The following is an 8,786-nucleotide window of genomic DNA, read 5'->3' as shown; positions in this document are numbered from 1 at the left end:
AGGAACCTTGCCCTGGCCTTTGGCACTGGCAGGAGGCGCGAACCGTGAGGGTCAGCCCGAGCCTCAGAGCCCTTAGCAAGTCCCCTCACCTAAAGACCACGAGACCCCAGCTCCCTGCTGTCTCCCAAACCACTCCTGGGCCTGTTCCCCAGGAATGAGGAAGTCTGAGAAGCTGCCCTATTCTCCACAGAGAGCCTCGTTATGTGAGCAATAAACCTTTCCATATCCTCTTGAGCTGTGTGTGTGTGTGTGTGATTATCAGTGTGAACCACATTTGGGAGTGTTTGGGGTCCACCCCGTCTCTGCGGGGTGACTCTGACACAGAACCTCCATCACCACAGATGACGTGTGGAACAGGATCCTTGTCTGTATCTCTTGCTCTGACCCCTCCACACACATCCCTTCCGGGAGTGACAAATACATTTCTATCGTGTTAGGTTACTGAGATTGCAGGGTTTACCTGTCACAGCAGCTAGTATTATCGTAACTACCATAGGCAATGACAAAGGTGACTCCAGTTCTAGTCACGTCTGTCACATTAATCCTCACGTCGTAAGAAGCTTCTGGGAAGCTTGCGGGGGCGGGGGGTGGGGAATCACTGGATGTCCTCCTTTCTGGCTTGAGAGAAGGTGCTGACTCCTTATCTAGCCGAGAGATTGTGGATAGTAAAGCCATTTGATGCAGGACGTAGGAATAAAGATGCTGTGATTTGGGAATGATGAATTATTTACTCATATTAATATGACTTTACTCATTCATAGTATTTTCCCATGGCAATAAGAGGGGAGGGAGAAGGTTATCATGTGTTATAAAGTAATAGGAGACGGGAAGGAAAGAACGAACCCAGAGCAGCAAAATCAACTATCTAATAAGCAGTCCACTCATGCAGTCTCCACAGCCCAAGAAAGCTGCAGGTCAGGAACTTCCCTCCCCTCCCTCCTCCAATTCAAGATTTCACCCAAAATGGTGGTTTCCCGAAGAAAACATGGACTTGCGTTCGTCCCCTCTCCTGCTGAACACATTTCAGGTTCTGTGATGTGTGTTTCTCTTGACATGTGTTTCTCTTTCCGCTCTGAGTCTCCCACACCCAGTTTCTATGTGGAAACACTGTTCCCACTACCTGCCTCCACCCTCAGAGGGGAGAGGAGCCCCGGATTATGGAACAGTGGTGTGCGAGCAAGCAGAGGGGAAAGCAGCCGTCACCGGGATTCCGTCAGCTTCACCGAGGTTTCACCTGTAAGGCTGTGATGCCCTTTGTGTCGTGATGGGCTCTGGGAGACACTGGAGACCAGAAGAGTCTGCAGTTGTGAGGGCAGAGTCAGATTTGAGAGGCGCCAAAAAGCCATGCCTGGGAGACAAAGTATCTCCGATATGCAGGCTGGGGCAAGACCGTGGGTCAGAGAAATTCAGGCTCACTCAGCAAAACGAGCAGACGCTTTTACATAGCGGCCGTCTAGTGTGGACAGGGCAGATTCGAGGTCTCTCTGCTCTAAACAAGCTACTTGTTTCACATGGCCACTGGACCGATAGATGTGGGCTTCTGGGTGTGACTTGACCTCGTGGATTTCATCAAGGCCTCTGAGAAAGTCTGACATGATCAGTTTCTGGATGAGCTCTGCTGCTGCTGCTGCTAAGTCGCTTCAGTTGTGTCCAACTCTTTCCGACCCCATAGACAGCAGCCCACCAGGCTTCCCCGTCCCTCGGATTCTCCAGGCAAGAACACTGGAGTGGGTTGCCATTTCCTCCTCCAATGCGTGAAAGTGAAAAGTAAAAGTGAAGTTGCTCAGTCGTGTCCGACTCTTCGTGACCTCATGGACTGCAGCCTACCAGGCTCCTCCATCCGTGGGATTTTCCAGGCAAGAGTACTGGAGTGGGGTGCCATTGGCTGTCTCTTATTTCTAGCTGGCAGAAGGATCTTGACTGATGATGTGCTGTGGCCTTGACACAACATGCCTACTGTTCTATCAACTTGGGCAAAGATAGAGCAGCCACATTTATCAAAAGCTAGGTCAATTGTCCTAAATATTTAAGAGTAAAGGAGACACAGATGAGCACACACCATGGATTTAATGTAAGAATCTTCTGTGTACAGCACAGAATGAGGTTGAAGTGACTTGGTCATAGTTCAAATTTAAAAGATGTGCTTTTAACTGACTCTAGGGTATTAATTCCTACGGCTTCTGTAAAAAGAGGCCACAATCTGGGTGTCTTAAAACAACGGAAATGTATCCTCTCACAATTCTGGAGGCTGCTGCTGCTGCTGCTAACTCGCTTCAGTCGTGTCTGACTCTGTGCGACCCCATAGACAGCAGCCCACCAGGCTCCCCCGTCCTTGGGATTCTCCAGGTAAGAACACTGGAGTGGGTTGCCATTTCCTTCTCCAATGCATGAAAGTGAAAAGTGAAAGTGAAGTCGCTCAGTCGTGTCCGACTCCTAGAGACCCCATGGACTGCAGCCTACCAGGCTCCTCCGTCCATGGGATTTTCCAGGCAAGAGTACTGGAGTGGGGTGCCACTGCCTTCTAGTCCAAAATTAAGGAGTCATCAGGACTATACTCATTGTGAAGGCTCCAGGAAAGGCTCTTCCTAGCCTCGTCTGGTTCCTGGTGAGTGCCAGCAATCCTAGTGTTTATTTGTGGCCGCATATCTCCAACTCTGCCTCTGTTTTCACAGGACCTTCTTTGCTGAGTTTATGTCTCTGAATCCCGATTATTTCCCTTTTGTTGTAAGGACCAGTCACTGGATTAGGGCCGGCACCACTTCCATATAACTTCATCTTAATGACATCTATGAAGACCCTATTTTCAAATAAGATCACAATCCAGGTACTGGGAGTTTAGGACTTGAACAGATCTTTCTTTTTAAAATAGAAACAACTTGAACAAATTCTGAGGGGAGACATTGTTCAACCCATGACACCTCGTACGGCCAACAGTGTGGTGCAGCTGTCGCTGAACGACCTCACGACAGTGATGAGGCCACATTGTGATAGATGATCCTGGGGAAGGAGGGTGATGCTCCTAACCTGCCAGCAGGTGCATCCTGAGGCTTCTTGGCGGGATTCGGCTCCTCCTGATCCCCTTGACTTCCATGCCTCATTCTCCATTTCTCTCTCTCTTTCAATTGTTTATTTTTAATTGGAAGATAATTGCTTTACTGTATTGTGTTGTGTGGAAAATTCTGAAAGAGATGGGAATACCAGACCACCTGACCTGCCTCTTGAGAAACCTGTATGGAGGTCAGGAAGCAGCAGTTAGAACTGGACATGGAACAACAGACTGGTTCCAAATTGGGAAAGGAGTACATAAAGGCTGTGTATTGTCACCCTGCTTATTTAACTTCTGTGCAGAGTACACTATGAAAAACTCTGGGCTGGATGAAGCACAAGCTGGAATCAAGATTGCCGGGAAAAATATCAATAAACTCAGATATGCAGATGGCACCACCCTTATGGCAGAAAGTGAAGAGGAACTAAAAAGCCTCTTGATGAAAGTGAAAGAGGAGAGTGAAAAAGATGGCTTAAAGTTCAACATTCAGAAAACTAAGATCATGGCATCTGGTCCCATCACTTCATGGCAAATAGATGGGGAAACAGTGGCTGACTTTAATTTGAGGGGGCTCCAAAATCACTGCAGGTGGTGATTGCAGCCGTGAAATTAAAAGATGCTTACACCTTGGAAGGAAAGTTATAACCAATCTAGACAGCATATTAAAAAGCAGAGACATTACTTTGCCAACAAAGGTCTGTCCAGTCAAGGCTATAGTTTTTCCAGTGGTCATGTATGGATGTGAGAGCTGGATTATAAAGAAAGCTGAGTGGCAAAGAATTGATGCTTTGAACTGTGGTGTTGGAGAAGACTCTTGAGAGTCCCTTGGACTGCAAGGAGATCCAACCAGTCCATCCTAATGGAGATCAGTCCTGGGTGTTCATTGGAAGGACTGATGTTGACACTGAAACTCCAATACTTTGGCCACCTGATGCGAAGAACAGATTCATTTGAAAAGACCCTGATGCTGGGAAAGATTGAAGGCAGAGGAGAAGGGGACAACAGAGGATGAGATGGCTGGATGGCATCACCGACTCGATGGACATGGGTTTGGGTGGACTCCGGGAGTTGGTGATGGACAGGGAGGCCTGGTGTCCTGCGGTTCATGGGGTCGCAAAGAGTCAGACATGACTGAGCGACTGAACTGAACTGAACTGATTGTGTTGGTTTCTGCCACATATCAATGTGAATCAGCCACTGGGACACATATGTTCCCTCCCTCTTGAACCTCCTTCCCACCTCCCGCCCCATCCCGCCCCTCTAGGTTGTCTCAGAGCGTCGGATCTGAGCTCCCTGGGTCACATAGCAAATTTCCACTGTCTGTCCAATTTTACATATGGTAATGTACATGTTTCTGTTCCTCCTTGGTCTCCATTTCTGATACCTCTTCCTCAGCCCACCCATTAAACGACTCTTAGATTCTCACGCTCTGTGCTTTTTATGAGTGAGCTGACCTCCTGCAGCTTCTGTGTTGATATCCCAATGACTCCAAAATCTGTGCCAGGGTCTCCTGAAATCAAATTAGATGTCTCCATCTAGATATCATAAAGTACCTCAAGTGAATATATCCCAACCTGGACTTTGCAGCTTCTTCTTTTTCAAAACCTGGGCCTCCTCCAGTGTTTCCGGTCTCAGTCTGAGGCATCACCGTTTGTCTCTGGTGAGACCCTTGATCTCCCCCTGTTCTTCTTTGCCCACGTCCAGCCAGACATCAAGTCTAATTGATGCTACATCTGAACTATTGGGCAAGTATGTCTCTGTAATTTCCTTGTTATTTCACTGCTATTACCTTGGTTCAAGTCACTGATTTTTTTTTTTTTTGTCTTGGGTAACTGTAACAGGTTTTGAATTGGTCTCCCAGACTCTGATCTTATTCTCAGCTAATTTGCTTTCCACACAGCAGCCAGAATGCAAACACAATCATGTTATTTCCCTGCTTAAAACCCTTCAATAGATTCCCAACTTCTTTAGGATATGAGTCAACCTCCCTAATGTGGTCTCATGGAAACAGTGTGGCCTGATCGCTGCTTACGTCTCCAGACTCACTTCTCTGTCGCCTCCTCTCGCTCCCCCTCCTTTGCCTCACCCTCCACATCTTCGCACCTGCTTTCCGTGAGCATCGCACGTTCTTCCTTTCTCTCTTTGCCTAACTGACTGATACTCACATTTCAGGTCTCAGTTTAAATGTCCTTCTTGTACGGAGGCCTTTCCTGAGCCACGGTTGGGCCCATCAATGACTGGTCTACCGCATTGCACAACTCCAAAGAGTGAAACGGGTGTTGTGTTGTGTGTGAATGCTGCCGGACATTGTGCAATGTGGTGACCAGGCACACAGACGTGGCTCCTCACTGTCAATGTTCACTCGGCTCTCCTCCTGGGACTGCAGGTTCCACCTCCGATCCTCTGCTGTACTCCTGGCACACAGGAGGAGCTCAGTCAACACTTGTGAAACGAGTAAATGAGGCGTGAGACAGAAGTGACTCTCTTAATGAGTGCAGACAAGAAAAATTTAAAAAGTGTGGGAATGGAAAAGATCCTGGAAACCATACCTTTTACAGAAAAATTTAAGAACCTACGGGTAGTTAGCCTGAACAGGTTAAGACTATAATAGATAGAACAGCTGCCTTCCATATTTGAAGGGCTAATCCATGTGGAGATGAAATACGTTTATTCTATTTTATCCCAGAAAATATAAATGGAATAATTGAAGGCAAGTTACAGGGAAGCAAATTTGGTCCTGATAATAAATTCAAATAGCTTTCCAATAGCAAAGGCTCTCCAGAAATGGGCTAGGTGGCGCACAGAGCGCTAAGTTCTGCCTTATCGCAAACATTGCCGTGTGAGCCTGAGGATCGTCTGCAAGGATTGTTGTGGCTGGCAGTTGGGCAGCTGAACAAGAGAGCCTCTGAAGGTGTAACTCAAAATGTTCGTGATTTAATGACTATAGAGAAAGCTTTCTTTTTCATTAAGCTCAAGCATTTATTTAATGCTTTCTCTGAGCTTGACACTGTTGGGGATATAGGACTGCCAAGATCCTGCACTCCAAGGTTCACCATTGGAGACTGTGGGGAAGGAGAGGGCAGGATGAACTGAGAGTAGCCTTGACATAAACACGTTACCGTGGGAAGATAGCTGGTGGGAAGGTGCTGTAAAGCTGGTGCTCAGCTCATTGCTCTGTGATGACCTGGAAAGGTGGGCGGGGGTGGGTGGGAGGGAGGCTCAGGAGGGAGGGAATATACGTATGCATAGAGCTGATTCGTGTTGTTGTACAGCAGAAACTGACACATCATTATAAAGAAATTATGCTTAAATTAAAAAACTAAAAAAACCCATTGAGACAGTTTCACAGTCAGGTTTGAGAAACAATGTCAAGCTTAGGAAATAATTAGAAGACAAAGCCTTTCAGATTATCACCGATTATCTAAACATGTGACACAGAGGTATGGTCAATGAGAGGAGATAAGAATGCTGTCTTCCATTGTGGGAGAAGAAGAATCATCTGAAAAGGCCCTGAGAAGCGAAAGAGCTGTAAAGGTTCCACCTCAGAATAAACGGGGGAGATGGTAGAGCTCTGTGAGAAATGCAGATGCCGGCAAGATCATGCAGATTCGGGCAGGATCGTGCAGCTGGGGCTCCTCACACACTTCATTGCTGGCATCAGGGTGTGGACTTAGCTCTGCAGAGCTCTGGTTTCTTTAGATGAAGGCAATCAAAAGACGGGACATGGGCTGGCCTAAGACTTGACTGAAAGGGACGATTCCTGTCTTGCGGTGAAAGGGAATGAACTCCTTCCTTGTCCTGAACTCCCTCAAATAATGGGGGTTCAGTGGATGAGTCAGAGGTGACTCAGCCACTTAGAAAGAGGAAGGGATACGGGGAGCCTCGAGATGGAGGAGGCTGGAGTGCTTATAGCCCGAGAGGTCACGCATATTTTTCATGCAGATTTTGGCTGTAACCGCAAACTCAAATAACAGTGACTTAGTCAAAAGGAAAATTATTATCTCACAGATTGAAAATTCTCAAGTGGTTCTCAGAATTTGATTGGTTAATTGATTGATTGGTTAATTTGCGGGTTTTACAAAGTCACCAAGGTCCTAATTCTTTCCATTATTCTGTGTGCCATTTTCTGCTTGTTGATTTATCTTCTCAGGCTGAGTTCCCTCTTGGTCTCAGGAAAGGCTTAGAAATGTGGTCAACAACCAGAGGGATAAAAAGGTCTAGTTTTTTTGCTCTGGAGAGTAAGAAACTCATTATTCAGTAGTCCTTCGGCCAACCTCTCATCATACTTCTTTGACATGGTTGTATCACAAACCTTTGTCTAAATCAGTCACTGGGCAGGGGGAATAAAATTACGATGGGAGGGGCCCAGCTCCGCTGAATTACAGGGATGTCTGACAGCGAAACAAAATCAGGGTTGTTTCTCATGAAAGACGAGGAAAATGGCAGCCACTGGCAGCTGCCACATTTTCTTCCTAGTTACGATGCTGAGTTCTTTAGGTTTAGTGGAGGGATGACCTGGCTTGCCTGAGCTGCGGTCACATATTGCTGTGGTCCTGTGATTCTCATTGGAGCAATGAGTTGTGGGTTCAACCCCATGGTTTTTAAGGCAACTCACAGTCCTTACTGTGGGCCTGATATTGTGCTAGGCCAGTAGCACCGTATTTCATGTACTGCATATGTCAATATGCAAATCAGGGGCTAGTTCCTCTACCTTCAGATAAGGAATTGAGATTAGCCAATTTATACAAGTCAACAGTAGGTGCAGAGTAGGGATTTGAAATCTAATATATGTATTTCTTTTTTTTTTTTTCAAGTAAAGTGTAGTTGATGTACAGTTTTGTATTATTTTCATGTGTGCAGCAAAGAGATTCAATTTTATATATATATACTGAGCAATTCAGTTGCTCAGTCGTGTCCAACTTTGTGACCCCATGGCTCCATGCAGCATGCCAGGCCTCCCTGTCCATCACCAACTCCCGGAGTTTACTCAAACTCATGTCCACTGAGTCGGTGATGCCATCCAACCATCTTATCCTCTGCCATCCCCTTCTTCTACCACCTTCAATCTTTCCCAGCATCAGGGTCTTTTCCAATGAGTCAGTTCTTCGAATCAGGTGGCCAAAGTATTGGAGTTTCAGCTTCAGCATCAGTCCTTCCAAAGAACACCCAGGACTGATCTCCATTAGGATGGACTGGTTGGATCTCCTTGCAATGCAAGGGACTCTCAAGAGTCTTCTCCAATACCACAGTTCAAAAGCATCAATTCTTTGGTGTTCAGCTTTCTTTATAGTCCAACTCTCACATTCATACACGACTACTGGAAAAACCATAGCTTTGACTAGATGGACCTTTGTTGGCAAAGTAATGTCTCTGCTTCTTAATATGCTGTCTAGGTTGGTCATAACTTTTCTTCCAAGGAGCTAGCATCTTTTAATTTCATGGCTGCAGTCACCATCTGCAGTGATTTTGGAGCCCCCCCAAAATACATATATATAAATAAAATTTTATTATTTTTGGCTGTGCCATGTGTCTTGAGGGGTCTTTGTTCTCTGACCAGGGATTGAGACTGGCCCCCAGCAGTGAAAGCTCCAAGTGCTCACCACTGAGCCACCAGGGAATTCCCAGTAAGCCTTTGTTGTTTATCTGTTTTATATACAGTATGTATCTGTTAATCCCAAATTCCTAATGTATCCCTCTCCCTCCCCTTTCCCCTTTGGAAATCCTAAGTGTATTTTCTATG

Source organism: Bos grunniens, chromosome 16 (genome assembly GCF_055505025.1).
Source record: "Bos grunniens cultivar Pamir isolate PY7600 chromosome 16, Bosgru_T2T1.0, whole genome shotgun sequence".
Lineage (NCBI taxonomy): Eukaryota > Metazoa > Chordata > Mammalia > Artiodactyla > Bovidae > Bos > Bos grunniens.
Note: the sequence above shows the minus strand (reverse complement) of the source record.